The following is a 16618-nucleotide window of genomic DNA, read 5'->3' as shown; positions in this document are numbered from 1 at the left end:
TGTATCAATTTGTTTTGCTTGTGTATGTCTGTATACATATATCTGTATATGTGTGTATGCATATATATGTGCATATATACATGTGTGTGTATATATATATATATATATTTGTTATGACACAAGGTATCCCATTGGTGGGGAAGGGTGATAGATATATAAATAAAAGAGCATCAAGAAAACTTTTTTAAATGCATAGAAGTAGGCAAAGTACAGAAGGGAACACAATTAGAGCAGTTTTGTGACTACCTTGTTAAGTTTAATACACATTTCCTTAAAAAAAACAGAATGGAAGTTTAAAGATTTATGTAAAAGGCTCTTTCTTACTCATTATATCTTGAAGTGTTTGTTTTGTTGGGTTCACCGTAGAACGTTTTTTTTTTATTTTACCTAACCAGCATCCTGTTGCCCAGTCAGCTAACTATATAATAGTCCCTTCAGAGACCAAACATTTGCTAGCATGCTTAGCTGGAATGCTTATTCTATCTCCTGTAAGGTTTACAGCACCACTTCTAGCCATGGGAAATCAAATATGGTTTTCCATTTGTAACTAAAAATTTCATTCTGGATAACATAAAAGGAAATAGCATGGCTAGTGGATGTAATATGTTTGAGTCCATTTCATTTCATTAACTAGATTAACTCCATTTTGATAATAATCTGAAGTACTGACTTACCTTTAACCTTCTAAGGCTCTTTGTACTCTCACTCTCTCTGTTTCTATCTTTGTCTGTCTCTCTATATATACAGATATAAAGATAAAGATGTAGATCAAATTAGATGAAAATTGGAAAGCGCTTAGTACAGTGTCTGGAATATAATAAGCACTATATAAATATTAGCAGTTATTAGCCAAAAACCGTTAGCAAATATTAGCTAATTAATATTTGTACACATATACTCATACCTACATAACTATATATCCAGAGAAATACAGAGAGGTGATCAAGAGATATCCATAGGCACAGAACACAGATTCTATTATGCCAGGAATGTTAGATCTTTTAAGATCATGTTTTAGAAATGGATAAAATGTTACACTCGGAGTTGGGAAGACCTGATTTTTAATCTAGCCTCAGATATTTATGTGCTGTGTTACCTCTGTCTGCCTCAGTGTCCTTACCAATGAAATTGGGATACTAATGATAGCTACTTCCCAGGGCTCTTGTGAGGGTAAAATAAAGTAACATTTCTAAAGTACTATACAAATCCTAGCTACTGTTACCCTCAGATTCAAATCATGTCTCTGATATATATCGGATGCATAACCCTGCAAATGTCACTTAAACCCTCAGAACCTAGCACAATTTTCTAAGATTATAAATTGTTGGTTTCATCAGAGGAGGAAGTTTCCTAATTAGGAGTTCCCTGCTCAGATGAAATAGCAGTTGCAGTCCTATAGGTCCATACGTATGTATATATGTGTGCTTATACATATATGTGTATATATGTATATGTGAATATATATGTGTGTATATATGCATATATGTGAATATATGTGTGTATATTATATATGTATATGTGTATGCATATATATGTATATGTTGTATATGTGTATGTGTGTGTGTGCATGAAGAATACAAATCCATAAAGGAGACAACTCTCTAAGGGTAACTTTTAAAGTGGTTGGCAATCAGCCAAGATGAAGTGAGTTTCTATACTGATAAAATCACAGATCTTTATCAAAGGTTCATAGATACAGGGAGTGAAGGCATTGAAATATCACCCAGTGTAACCCTGAAACACAGGGAGATTAAGTGACTTGACCAAAGGCCAATGCTCTTTCCACTGTACTATGTTGTCATATGCTAATTAGGTTGTTCATCTGCATTAGAGATCCATTGGCAGACAACACTTATGCTAGGAGTCAATCAGAGAATATATGTGTGTGTCTATGTGTGCAGGGGGTGGGTATATATATATACAGATAGATGTATAGATATATCTATGTGTGTATATACATATAGGTTCATACATGCACATCTACATGCATTTACATGTTTTACGGATACTTGGTCTTTTGTAAGCAAGAAATTGGTACTGCCTCTAGTTCTCTTTAAAGCATTATGAACCAGGTTACTGAGTCTAAGGAAATAATGTGTAATTAAGAAAGATTAAAAAAAACATGTATTTTTCCAATAAGGCATCTCAGCAGCCAAAGACAGAAATCTGAAGCAGTTGTAAAACTGAAACTCTGAAAACATGCAAAGACTGGGGGAGGGTACATATCCATAGACTATTTCTAAGTCTGCTCTGTTTATAAGAGATTTTTTAAAATGCCAGCTTGCATTTATATGCCTTAAATATGTTTGTCTCATAGCTTTTCATTTAGTTCTTTATTTTATCTCTATCATCTTATGTCCACAAAGAGTCGCTGAACAACATTTAAGAACAAGTTCCATGACCATTCTTATTACATATGGTGTGACAGAGCATCCATTTTTCATTTAAATCCAGTGGTTCAGGCTCCTCTGCCCTCCTTGAATTACTGACTTTGGACTAGCATTCATTTCGAAGCCCAAAAAGCTCCATGTGCACCAAAGTTGAATGAAAGTCCAAACCCATAGGTATGTCCATGGCATTTTCCCAAAACTGAAACAGCTCCAAAGGAAGCTTTATTATAACATTTAATATAATATGTTTTCTCATTGGGACGAGCAGCACAGATCATACCAAAGGAACACACCACAGGCCCTCAAATCAACTTTGATATTCATAATACGAAGAAAATACAATGAGTTATTAAGAAAAATGCAGTGTGTATTTAATTTTCCCAGGGAAAGCAATGGTTTGTTGGCCTATTTCTTTTAATAGACAAACACCCAGGTATTTTTCTTAGGATTCAGCCTCCGTAAGTTCCTACTCAATACAAAAAGAATGCCGGCACTGAAATAGTAAGAACCAAAGTTGCTCACAGAGAAGCAATTACGTGAAAGCAATATCCCTGTTTTGGGAAATTGACACTCCTAGAATGCACAGCAGCAGATGTTTGGGGGGAAATGGAGATTATACATGACTGTGAGATTGGTTCATGGAAGTTTCTGGGAAGACAGAAAGAAGAGGACAGAGAGGTATGAAGTTCAAATTTGAAAATGATAAAGGAAAACTAAATTACCTGGATCAAAAATAATAAAAGAGATTTCACAACAAATGAAAGAGAAATAAAGGAAATTACTAGAAACTACTTTATCCCAATAAAACTAGCAACCTAAATAAAATGGATAAATATAATTTTAAAACATCAAATGACTAAAACAAGAAATGAAGAATTTAAATAAAGGTGGAGCCAAGATGGAGTAAAGACATGGACTTGCCTGAGCTCTCCTCCAAGCCCCTCCAAATACCTTTAAGAAAAATTACTCTAAACAAATTCTAGAGCAGCAGAACTCACAAAAAGACAAATTTCCAACTTAAGACAACCTGGAGGGTCAACAGGAAATGTCTCTTGCACCAGGGTGAGAGAGGAGCACTAGCGAAGGCCATACCAGTGTAAACCAGGCCTTGGCAAACCCAGAGCAGGCCTGGGGAAGACTGAATCAATGGCAGTAGTGGTGGTTTCCAGACATCTCAGCCCACAGACACCAAAGACGACTTAGGAGGTCAGCAGGAAAGGTCTGTCAGACCTAGGTAAGAGTGGAGCACAGTCCACAATGGGCCATGCCAGCAAAGCCCAGCCCAGCAAACAAGCAGCAGGCCTTGGAAGTGACTGAATCAGTAGCAACAGTAGCTGCTTCTGGAGCTCTCAGCCCATAGATGGTAAGGGGGTCAAAGAAGGTCAGAAGGAGATTACAGAGCTCTCTTTGCTAGCACTGAGGCAGGACTCTTGCTTTGTCCATGCTTGGATCTGGGTCACAGTTCTGCACGGCAGTCCCAGGACAAGAAGGAACACTAGCATAATAGAGCTTGCAGCAGCAGTGGAGGGGATAACCTCCTCACAGTTACAGGGCAGAAAAGAGTGCTTGTGGTCACTCACAGACCAGAGCACAGGCCAGGAGAGGAGTAAACACCTCTCCTTAAATCATACCATCTTGGAAGAACTGAAAACTTACAAGTCCCTAGAAGTATCTCTGGAAACAGCTGCACAAAACTCCTGAGGCTTGCAACAGTTTGCCCTCCACCCTGGTAGCAGAGCCAGACCTTAACAAAGAGTTAAAAAGTCAAGTAATAAGCTGGGAAAATGAGAAAGCAATGAAAAAAACAACTGACTACAGAAACTTACTTTGGTGACAAGGAAAATTAAAACACGCACTCAGAAGAAGACAACAAAGAAAAAGTTCCTACATCCAAAGCCTGCAAGAAAAATATGAATTGGTCTCAGGCCATTGGAAGAGTTCAAAAAAAGGATTTTGAAAATCAAGTAAGAGAAACAGAGCAAAAAATAGGAAGAAAAATGAGAGTGATGCAAGAAAATCATGAAAAATGAGTCAACAGCTTGGTAAAGGAGACACAAAAAAAATACTGAAGAAAATAACACCTTAAAAACCACACTAGGACAAATGGTAAAAGAGGTCCAAAAACCCAATGAGGAGAAAAATGCCTTAAAAAACAGAATTGGCCAAATGGAAAAGAAGGTCCAAAAACTCAATGAAGAAAATCACTCCTTAAAAATAAGAATGCAGCAAATGGAAGCTAATGACTCTATGAGGAATCAAGGAATTATAAAACAAAACCAAAAGAATGAAAAAATAGAAGACAATGTGAAATATCTTACTAGAAAAATAACTAACCTGGAAAATAGATTCAGGGAAGATAATTTAAAAATTTTTGGACTTCCTGAAAGCTATGATCAAAACAGAGCCTAAGCACCATCTTTCAAGAAATTATCAAGGAAAACTATCCTGATATTCTAGAAACAGAGGGCAAAATAGAGATTGAAAGAATCCACCAATCACCTCCTCAAAGAAACCCCAAAATGAAAACTGCCAAAAATATTATAGCCAAACTCCCGAATTCTCAGGTCAAGGAGAAAATATTGCAAACAACCAGAAAGAAACAATTCAAGTATCATGGAGCCACAATCAGGATAACTCAAGATTTAGCAGTTTCTACATTAAAGGATCTGAGGGCTTGGAATATGATACACCAGAGGGCAAAGGAGCTATGATTACAGTAACCAAGAATCACCTACCCAGCAAAACTGAGTATAATCTATGAGGGCAAAAAACTTCAAGGAATTTCAAGTATTCTTGAGAAAAGACCAGAGCTAAATAGAAACTCTGACTTTCAAATATAAGACTAATGATAAGCATGAAAAGGTAAACAAGAAAGAGAAATCATAAGGGACTTATTAAAGTTAAACTGTTTATATTCCCACATGGAAAGACGACATTTGCAACCCATAAGACTTTTCTCATTATTAAGGTAGTTATATATAGACAGAGGGCACAGATGGGAGTTGAATATGAAGGGATTATATCTAAAAATAAAATTAAGGGGTGAGAGGGGAATGTACTGGGAGAAAGAGAAAGGGAGAGGTACAATGGGGTAAATTATCTCACATAAAAGAGGCAAGAAAAAACTTTTACAGTGAAGGGGAAGAGGGGGATGGGAAGGGGGAGTGAGTGAACTTTGCTCTCATCAGAATTGGCTCAGAGAGGGAATAATATACATACTCAATTGGGTATAGAAACCTATCTTACCCTATAGGACAGTAGGAGGGGTAGGGAATAGGAGAAGAGGGGGTGATAGAAGGGAGGGCAGATTGGGGGAGGGGATAGTGAGAAGCAAAACACTTTTGAGGAAGGACAGGGTAAAAGGAGAAAGAGAATAGAATAAAGGGGAGTGGAATAGAATGGAAGGAAACACAGTTTTTCACAACCTAACACTACGGAAGTGTTTTGCATGACTGCGCAGGTATAACCTTTATCGAATTGCTTGCCTTCTCAATGGGGAGAGGGTGGTGGAGAAGGAAGAAGGGGGAGAATTTGGAACTCAAAGTTTTAAAAATGAATGTTAAATTGTCTTTACATGTAACTGGGGGAAAATAAAATAATAAATTGATCAAAAAATAAAATTTGTGCTTTTTTAAGGAAAAAAAAGAATTTAAATATCCCACTCTCAGTTTTTAAAAAACTGAATATATCATTAATGAGTTCCCATAGAAAAAATGCAAGACCAAATGGATTTGCAAGTAAATTCTATCAAGTATTCAAAGACCAATTAGTTCTAATATTACATAAACTGACTTTAGTGGAGAGAAATAATCCTACCAAATTCTTTCTTTGATACAAATATGGTCATGATACCTAAACCAAGGAAAGTTAAGACAAAAAAAAAACTATACATCAATATCTTAATAACAATCCATGTAAAAACTAAAATATTGACAATATATCACAAATGACCAAGTTGGATTTATACTAGGAATTCAGGATTGATTCAATATTGGGAAAACTGTAAGAAAAAGATAACATCAATTGTCTTTTTATTAACAACAAAAATCATATGATTATATCAAAAGATACAGGAAAAGCTTTTGACAAGATACAGCACCCATTTCTGTTTAAAAAAAAAAACACCAGAAAACTAGGATGAAATAGGCTTCTACTTAATATAAGTAGTATATAAATATAAATATAGTAATTAAATAAGTAGTATTTAAAAACAAGGACCAACATTTTATGTAATGGGAATAGACAAGAAACATTTCCAATAAAAGCAGGGATAAAGCAAGGATATTCATTGTCACCATTACTAAAAATATTAGTTATAACAATAAGAAAGAAAAAAGAAATTTATGAAATAACCACAGGCAAAAAGAAACAAAATTATCTTTTTTTGCAGATTGTAAGATAACTTACTTAGAGAACCCTAGAGAATCAATTAAAAAAAATTCATTGAAACAATTATCTCAGCAAAGTTACAGGATATAGATCAAATCCACAGAAATCATCAGCATTTCTATATATAACCAATAAAACCCAGCAAGAAGGGATACAAGAAATTCCCAGTGAAAGTAACTATAAGTGTATAAAATACTTAGGAGTCTATCTTCCAAAATATGTATAGGAACTATATGAAACAAACTACAAAACACTGTTCATAGAAATGAAGACAGATCTAAGCAATTGGAGGAATGTTATTAGTTCAAACCAATGTAATAAAATTATAATACAACCTAACTTAATTTACTTATTCAGCGCCACATTGATCAAAATGCCAAAGGATTGCCTTATAGAGCTAGGAAATTTGCCACAAAATTTATCTAAAGGAAAAAAGTTGAATAATCTCAAGAGATATAAAGGGGGGAGGGGAGGGGGAAGGATAGGAGCAAAGCACTACCAGATCTCAGACCAAATTACAAAGAAGAAATCATCAAAACAATTTGTTACTGGTTAAGAAATAGGGATGATAACGAGTCAATTAGATACTAGGGTAAAAAGTTGCTATTCAACAAAAACTGTTGGGAAAATCGTAAAGCAGTCTGGCAGAAACTAGGAATGAGGAACTGATATATCACACCATTTACCAAAAGAAGCTCCAAAAGAATGAATCACTTAGACATAAAGAGTACCGTACTGAACAAATTTGGGGAACAAGGAAAAAATTAACTTTTGATCTGTGGATAGAATTCATGACAAAAAAAAAAAAAGGATATAGAGCATCACAGAAGATAAAATGGACAATGTTGATCACATAAAATTAAAAAGGTTTTGTAATCAATCAATAAACATTTATTAAGCACTTCTATGTGCCAGGCATTGGGCTAAGTCTTGGGGATACAAAGAAAGGCAAAAAGTACCCTTTAACTAAGGAGTTCACAATTTAAGGTGGAGTGACAACATGAAAACAACTATCTACAAATAAGACATATGCAGGATAAACTAGAGAAATTCACAAAGGGAAGATAAGGAAAGGCTTCTCATGGAAGGTGAGATTTGTAAAAGCAAAACCAATACAACTAAAATAAAAAGGGAAGCAATAGCCATATGAATAGACGCTTCAAATCACTAGAATGCATGTTAAATCAGCTCTGAGTTTCTACTGTACACCCATCAAATTCACAAAGTTGACCCTCTCCCATAAAAAAAAAGAAAATTACAAATATTGGAGGGTTTGCACAAAAGCTGGCATATTATTCACTGTTGTTACATTTGCAAATTAGCCTATCTATTTTGGGAAACAATTTGAAATTATGCCCAAGAGGTTACTAAACTATATATACCATGTAACCCAGTAATACCTCTACAAGGCCTATGTCCCCCAAAGAGATCAAAGAAAGATGAAAGTACTCATATACACAAAAATATTTAGAGCATGTTTTTGCGATTGTAAAAAAATACATAAATTAAGTTAGTAAATATCAATTGGTGAATGGCTGAATAAATTATAATAAATAAATGTAGTGGAATGCTATTGCTTTGTAAGAAATAGTGAAGTAGGCTGATCCAGAGAAATCTAGGAAGAGTTGTATGAACAGATGCACGGTGAAGTAAGCAGATCAAGAAGAACAATTCATATAATAAACACAGCACTATAAAGACAAACAACTTTGAATGACTTGAGAACTCTGATAAAAGCAATAACCAACCAGAATTACAAAGGAACCCAATGAAGTATGGGGTGTCATCCGACAGAGGTGATGGATTCAAGGTATAGATCAAGACATACACTTTTTGGATATTGCCGATGCTAGAATTTGTTTTGCTTGACTATGTCTATTTGTTACAAGGATCTCACTTTTCTTTTTTCATTCATTGTGGGAGAGGTAGGAGGCAAAAAAAATAGATCTTTGTTAAATGGAAAAAGATAATTTTTAAAGTACCATCTAATGAAAGATTTCTTCAAAATATTGAATTTAAAGCTAATAGAGTAAAGAATCTTCATTCCAAAGTTCATGATGAAAAAAAAAATGGTTTGCAAGACCAACTTTCTGAAGGATCTTCCTATAACTTGGAAAACTACCATCACTAGAAATCAATAATATTTTGGGAGAAAAAAAGTACTTATCTTAAAAAAGCAGGAGGGAAGAATCCTTTTATATTTGAACATTTTATATTTCAATCAGTAGATAGTCTACTGAACTACTGAATAAAGCCCTTCCTCCTCCTCTTCCACTAGGAAATATACTTTTGTGGTTCCTGACCATGTATGGATTCCTTTGGAAACTGAGGATGAAAAGGAAGCCATCAAAAAACCTTGGAGAGAAAGTACAGAAATGTCCCAACTCAATAAAATTTGATTTAATTGCAAAATCTTACAAATTCCAGGAAATGTTGAATAAAGAATGCTCTCCAAACAGAAATGGAAATAATACAAATCCAAATAGGCTTGAAATAAATGCATACATCCATTGCTTGGAATAAAAGAATACTAAAGAGCATAACTACAATGTGATGGACCATATTTCATCCAACAGTGCGTCTAATAAGATTCTACACAGTAAAACAGAGGCTGCAACATAAGAAAACATAAGAAAAGGCCTGAGAAGAGGAAATTAAACCTGCTTGAAAGAAATTGGAACTAGTTCTCCCTCAAAATAATGTTAATGGACACACACGCGCACACATACACACACACACCCCTTCGCTGCAAACTGACAAGGCCATTCTTTTTTTTTTCATAAACTGATATTTTCAGAGGATTACAAATTGGCTATGAAAATCTTTGTCTTAAGTTGAAATTTAGAAGCCTGAGAATATTGTTTTTTAAAGTATATTTTCAAAGAGATATCACTGACCATTCAAATGGAATCTTTATTATTGCTGTTATTATTAAAGTTACCACATATGCTGCAATATTTGAATAACTCAAATATGAACATGTGAAATTCTTCTTAAAAAAATACAGTTGAGTGGGAGTAGCAATTACTTCCTGAAAGAATACGTGAGTTTAAGTTTTGCACCTTCTTAAATTTATATCCTGAGACAAAGACTCTGTTTTTCTGCTTTGGTTATGGTTTTGTCTAAGACGTCTAATCAATCAACTAATAAGCATTTATTATTTATCAAGAATTTACTCTGTCCCAGGCCTTTTTAGGTAATGGGGCTGTAAGGACAGAAATGAAACATTTCCTGCTCTGAAGAAGTTTATCCAGTCACATCTACCCTTTAGGATGTGCTGCCAACCTTTATTATTCCTTTATCTCTTAAAAAGAAAAATCAACTATGATGTCCTAATCTATTTGCTTTATTTATTATTTGCTACATGCTAAACACAGATTTTTTTTTACCCACTAATGAAATTCACTCTATTTTTCCATCTTGTTATTCCACTTGACTAAACCTAATGGGACAGTATCTGGGTTCTAATCTCTAACATGAAATATTCCTGGAACGTATCTTTTTAGAAAATGTTTTTTTAAAACACTTACTGCCTAGAAGTGGAACCCATTCCACTTAGTATTTGAGATGAGAATAGAAGCAGACTTGTGGTTGGAATGAAGGAGCTAACTCTCTTACATATATTTTAGCAGCAAGTGACATAGCCTTCTCTGCAGAGTCAAGAGCAAGGTTCTGCAGTGACAATCAACTTAATTAACCTTGCCCATAAACTCTGTTTAGCTTTCCCTCAGTATGACTCAAAGAGCAGTGGCCACAATAACATCAGATCAGAAGAGAACAGATGAGGACAAACAGAAGGGGTGAAAAGACAACCAGGACCTGTGATTAACGCCCCTCCATTAGAATGACTCAGTCACCACACTTGTATGCTAGCCTTGTCACGTTTCAGAGGGTTGGCATTAGAACTTGAGGCAAATCTCTCAACTATCCCTGAAATCAGTCAAGTAGGTTCAAAGCAGACAGATTTTCTGCAGTGAAATCAGCACACTGATGAATCTAACTGCTGTCACACCACTACCAAAAAAAAAAAAAACTTCTCAGGTTTTCCACAATGACATTGAAAAGGCATTTGCCTAACAGTGATTACAACTGAACCATTGAAAGTATAGGATTCAGCATGCAGCAAGCTGAAGGATTCAGTAATCACCGTCAAGTGTGATCGCATGTCATTTCGCATCAATTGGCATGATGAATCTTTTACACAAAGTGAATTGCTGGCTAATTGTGAATTTGATTGCACCTTCCCTCCTCCTCAGCATGATCAAAGCATCCTAAGGAAGGTTGGGAAGGGGGGGGTGGTGAGGAACAGCAAAGAACCCTGGGCTATTGTATACCAGGAAAGGAAATGAAAAGTTACCTAGCATGAAATCAAAGTGACATCTTGCAGGGTTTAGGTTGCTAAAAGTTGCTTGGGAATTTAGCAGGAAAAGAGGAATATAGTCTAAGTCACTGACAATCATTAGAAAATGTCATTAGAAAAGCATTCTATCTATAGAAATACTTAATTTCTGAAAATTGGTTGCCAAAACCCATATGAATCTCTTTATAAAATTAATCTTCTCTGGCTTGAGAGCTAGAAAAGATCCTAGAAATTATCTGGTCTAATCCCTTCATTGGACAAATGAGAAAATTTGGTGACTAGTGTAGTTAGGTGACTTGCCCAATGTCACACAAGTAGCAACTAGTGGAGATTCATTTCAAACCTAGGTCTTTGGATAAATCCAAATCCAGTGCTTTCACAGGACAGATTAAAAATGGCTAGAACTCTAAAAAAAAATCTTTCATCATTAAGCTCTTTAGCTCCATTCCAAGTCTATATAATATTTTCATTCTAGAAAATTCTCCTCTCCTTCTTTGTCCTTCATCCTTATCATCTCATTTTTTATTTTACTTAGTTCAGTACTGAAATATCTCTGTCTACTTGATGATCAGTCTCATAAGTGGATAAATTAGGGGATGGGATAAACTTGTGATGGGATTTTTACAGCAGTAGGCATGAAAATGCCACCTTCTAACGAAATATCTACCCCATCAGCTTGGTAGAGGGGCCAAAACATCAAACATCAGTTATTTTGTTGAGTCTCAGGAAAACTCCTGTTAATATGTAAATCTATTACCTACAAAGGATATAGAGTATTAAAAATGGAATTTGAACTTGGGTATTTCCCCCAACTGGAGAGGTAGCAAAATATAGTGGAAATATTGCTGGATTTGTAGTCACAGGTCATGAGTTTTAATCCTAGTTAGGTCACTTACTACCTATGTGACCTTGAGCAAAACACTTCCATCCATCTGCACATCTGTTTCTTCTCCTTCTTTAAACTGAAGAAGTTAGGCTAAATGACTTCAATTAAGGTATCCTGCAGCTCTGAATCTATGATCTTATTTCTCCTGTATCACTCATTATCTGATTAACTGGACCCAGAGACAATGTGAGAAAGAAAAGACGTATTTTTAATGGAAATAGGGATAGGCGTGCAGAAAAGATCCAGTACAAGCCACACTCCTAGGAATAACATTCCCAAGTGAAGCACTTAAGAAGGTGGGCCTAAACAACCAAGAGGCAATGGGACATAACTAAATAGCCAGAAAAAGGCACCAAGAAGGGGGTAGAGAATAGACATGGCAAAGACACATTTTACTTATTTTCTAATCTTACCTTGGTCCAGTCCTGTCTATTTCACCTCTGTAGAGAACTCGTTCCACCAAGCAACTCAGCAACTTCTCTTAGGTAATTTTGAGACTTGGAGAGTTGCCTAGAGCACTGGGATGGTAAGGGACTCATCCATGGTAATATAGCCATTAAGTATCCAAGGTTTAAACCAGGCTCTTCCTGACTTCAAGGCCAGCTCTTTATCCAGTGGTTCATGCTATCTCACACACACACAGACATATACACACACACACACACACACACACACACACACACACACACACTTTATAAATCTGCTATATGCAACTTGGAGTATGATTTCATCAGTTTAAAAGAAAGAGCACTAGACTAGGAGAAGTTGGGAAGCTCAGATTCTTATCCCAGTTCTGCCATGAACAAACTGTAACACTGGGCATGCCATTTCACTTGTCCAAGCCTTAGCTTCCTCATCTGTAAAATGGCAACATTGGATAAGATCAGCGCTGAGATTCTAAGCATGCAAGTAATTCTACCCAACTCTATGATATAGAAAAAGTGATAAAAAATGAGACGTAAATATTTCCACTAGGTTTATACCCCAAAGAAGAACAAGGAAAATTACTTATATGTACAAAAATATTTGTAGCAGCTCTTTTTTTTGGTGGCAAAGAGTTGGAAACTAAAGGAATACCCAATAAATTGGAATAGCAGAACAAGTTATGGCATATGAATGTGATGAAATACTATTGTGATGAAATGATGATGGTGATGGTTTCAGGAAATCCTGAAAAGACTTATATGAACCGAGGTAAAATGAATTGAGCAGAACCAGAACATTCTACACAGTAACAGCTGTGGTGTAAAGATAATCAACTGTTAAAGACTTGGTAACTCTGATCAATATAGTGATCCACCATAATTCCAAAGGACTCATGTTGTAAAATGCTACCTACCTCCGGTTAGAGAACTGGTGGACTAGGAGTACAGATAAAGCATATTTTTATTTCTTTTCTTTACTTTTTTTGGAACATGGCTAATGTGGAAATATGGTTTGCAGGCTTTCAAATGTAAAATGGGCATCATATTTCTTGCCTTTACAGTGGGTGGAGAAATGGGTAGAGGGAAGGAAAGAACTTGGAAGAGGGAAAGGAAGGGAAGAAAAGAGAAGGAAAGGAAAAAGAAAAAGAAAATGAGACATATGCTTCCTGCTGTCTTCAGAAGTCAACCTAATCTCACTTGGACCTTCATCACAGCATGGCAATCCTTTTACTCCTCCCTAATTGATACTCTAGCCCATTCCTTCACATCTCTTCTCTCACCACCTTCTCAGTTGAGAAGCTCATCAATTACTTTACTGACAAAATAGCCTATTAATAATGAGCTCCATCTTCTCTTTACAATTCAGCTAGATGGGTCAGTGGCTAGAGTGTCAGGTCTAGAGGCAGGGAGACCTGGTTCAAATCCAACCTTAGAGACTTCTAGCTGTCTTGATCTAGATAAAATTTAGTAATTTCTCTTCTCGTTTCTAACTGGCATATCAATCCTATTTAAGAGTTTTGTTTACCTTTGATTATCATGTTTTCTTTTATTTTTATATTTGTCTAGGTTTAAAATTAAACAAGGTTGAATCATCTCTGAATTATAGTGTCTATTTTCCTTATATACACTGTGTATATATAACAACTGTGTAACCCTGGGCAAGTCATTTAACTTCTATCTGCCTCATTTTCCTCAGCTTCAAAATGGGAATAATAATAGCATATACCTTCCATGGTTATTATAAGGATCAAATGAGAAAATATTTGTAAAGTATTTAGCATGGAGCCTGGCACGTCGTAGGTGCTTAACAAATATTTGTTTCCTTCCTTCTCCTCTTTCTCTGAACCTCAAAATCCCTTGACGTCACCACACATTCTCTGCATAACTGGAGTCGCTGACGATGAGGCGACCCTCTTGCTTTCCAACTTCAGTCCCACTATGATCATGTCACCATGATTCCATGTCATCCTATTTTCTCCTGTAAATTGCCCCCACACACAATTAGAGCCCCCTTTGATCTTCAGCCTTTTTTTTTCTACCAGCTTCTTCCTTGATAACAACAAACATAACTAAATGTTAGGCATCTATTAAAAAGTCATCCTTTCTCACTCCTTCCTTTCACAAAAAAACTCCTGGAAGAAAGCTGCTACCAGTTCCTTTTCTCTCACTTGCTTTTCAATCCTTTACAAATCTGACTCCTAAACTCATGACTCAACTGAAACTGGTCTCTCCAAAGTTATCAATGAACTGTTACCAAATATGATGCGACCTCTTTCTCAGTCCTCATTTTCCTGACCTTTCTTTGTAGCATTTGACACTGTTGGCCATGCTCTCCTCCTCAGTGCTGTTTCTCAGGGATGGGTTGGGGCAAGCTCCAACCGGTCTGGGAGAAGCAGTGGTTACATTTTCAGGATGCTCATTTATACCTCAAAAATCAGCAAACCCTATAAATCATGGCTCGAATAATTGTCTTATTGTTTTATGGAGTTGAGGAAGTGAAAATGACTAATAATGCTACTTCCTGTCTGTTTTCTCTGCACTGTTTTTTCTTGGTTCTCCTATCTGGCCTATCTGACCAGTTTTCCTCAGACTCCTTTGCCTGTTCTTCATCCATATCATATTTCCTACTTTCCCCTACTCTGGATGCACCCCCAAAACTCTGTCCTTTTCTCTCTGTACTCTTATTTGTTGATTTCATCAGTTCCAATGGGTTAAAACTTCATCTCTACGTAGATGATTCCCAAATCTATTTTTCTAGGCCTAGTCTTTCTCTTGAGCTGCAGTCACACATATTCAACTGCCTTTTGGATATTTAGAACTGGATGTCTCATAGTCATTTCAAACTAAACTATCAAAATAGAACTAATCTTTTCCCTAAAAACCCATCACCAGCATTGTAGGCACTCAAGCCATAACCTCATCATTAACCTTGACTCCCTACTCACCCTTACCTCACATATCTGATCAATTGCCAAATCTTTTCATTTCGACTTCCACAATGTCTCTTGCATCCATCGCCTCCTCTCTACTCATATAGCCCCTAACCTAATTTAAGCCTTCACTACCTCTCTCCTTCATCATGGCAATAGCAAAATAATTTTCTTCTCTGACTTGAGTCTTTCTCCATTCTAATTGAGCCTATATACAGCTATTAAAACACAGACATGACTATATCACCCTCTTACTCAATAAATTCCAATGAATCACTATTGCCTGGAGGAACAGGTATAAATTCTTCTATTTGGCTTTTGAAACCCTGCAAAACCCCAGCTTCATTTTTCCAGATGCGTTATTCATCACTGCTCTTTCTACATTATACAGTCCACTCAAAATGGCCTTGTCATTATACACATCACACTCTGTTTCCCTTCTTGTCTTTGCACTAGCTGACCTCCATGCCTAGAATGTACTCCCTCCATACTTCCACCTCAAGAAACTATTACTTCTTTCACAACTAAGTTCAAGTACCACCTTCTACATAAGGCCTTTCTTGTCATCCTCCTCCCCACTGCTGGTGGTCTCTCTTGCAAAATTAACTTATATGCTATTGATATATGCCATTGTCTCCACTAAGAAAAGTTAAATTCCTTAAGGTCAAGGATTATTTCATTTCTGTCTTTGTATCTCCAGCTTGTAGTACAGTGCCTGGCACATGGTAGGCATTATTTTATGTTTATTGATTAATTGTATTAGTACCTGAAAAAAAAAGAGTGTATTTTCCATTTTAGGTCTATCTTAGTTGAGAAAGAACCTTGTTATTTTTCTGCCCGTTTCAAACTAACTCTAGTATACCAATACTACTCAAAGGTTTTGCTAACTTTGCTATTCATGTTTTTCCTTTACTTTTCTGTATTTGTCACATTTAAAATTAAATAACCCTGAATTATCATGCTATTTTATATATATGTATATAAATATGAAAAAATACACACACAGATGGAGAAAGAGAGAGAGAGAGAGAGAGAGAAAGAGATTTATCCATACTGCTGTCCCATACTATCTCAAAATCATTTTCCTACCTCATAGAAAATACACTGGAGGGGCCCCTATTGTCTTTTTCTTTTAAATATGGATTATGATAAGGCTTTTTCACCTCTGCCTGATCTCTTTCTACTAACCCCGCTCAGGAAATTTTCTACTCTTTAGAACTTGGGGTCAACCATGCACA

The sequence above is a fragment of the Phascolarctos cinereus genome, unplaced genomic scaffold, assembly GCF_003287225.1.
Source record: "Phascolarctos cinereus isolate Bilbo 61053 unplaced genomic scaffold, phaCin_HiC Scaffold_1;HRSCAF=81, whole genome shotgun sequence".
In the NCBI taxonomy this organism is placed as follows: Eukaryota; Metazoa; Chordata; class Mammalia; order Diprotodontia; family Phascolarctidae; genus Phascolarctos; species Phascolarctos cinereus.
Note: the sequence above shows the minus strand (reverse complement) of the source record.